We start from the raw sequence: 603 nt of genomic DNA on the forward strand, positions 1-603 counted from the left end.
TATGTGTTTACAAAGATTCAGGCTCCACAGACGCCCAGACATGTCCAGTTTAAACCATCACAGCTCCATAAATCCATCCCAGCCTCCCAGTGATTGACTCCACGCCTTATTTATTCCCCCAGAGAGCTGCAGAGCTCCATCGGTCACGAGCCGAACACGTCCCGCTTGCAGGCCAGGCCAACATCAGCCTCTAAAAATGGATCAATACATTCTCCTGTCTCTGAGCTTTATCTGGAGGCTAAAATTAAACCTTTCCTGTTTTTATTCCCCTGCCAGATCAGACCACGCTGCTAAAACCTTCATGCTATCAATACACAGATTTGTGTTTTACTGAATCTGACCTCCTTCAGGATCCGAGCCGACGGCCGCTGGCGGTGAAGCAGACAAAGCCCCTCGCTTGTTCTGCAGATAAATATCTGATCTTCCTGCTGCAGGAGATCAGCAGCTCAGATGTTTTTCCTGCACAGTTAGGGACAATGGAAGGACTCCGGGGTCAGGGTTGAGGTTTAGGGGTCTTAAAAGGACAAATTAAACACTTTGGTAACGAGGCCTCACAGTTCAACACATTCAGTTCTATTCAGTCTATTTCTATAGCTCCAATTC

Source organism: Cyprinodon variegatus, unplaced genomic scaffold (assembly GCF_000732505.1).
Source record: "Cyprinodon variegatus isolate N-32 unplaced genomic scaffold, C_variegatus-1.0 Scaffold705, whole genome shotgun sequence".
NCBI lineage: Eukaryota > Metazoa > Chordata > Actinopteri > Cyprinodontiformes > Cyprinodontidae > Cyprinodon > Cyprinodon variegatus.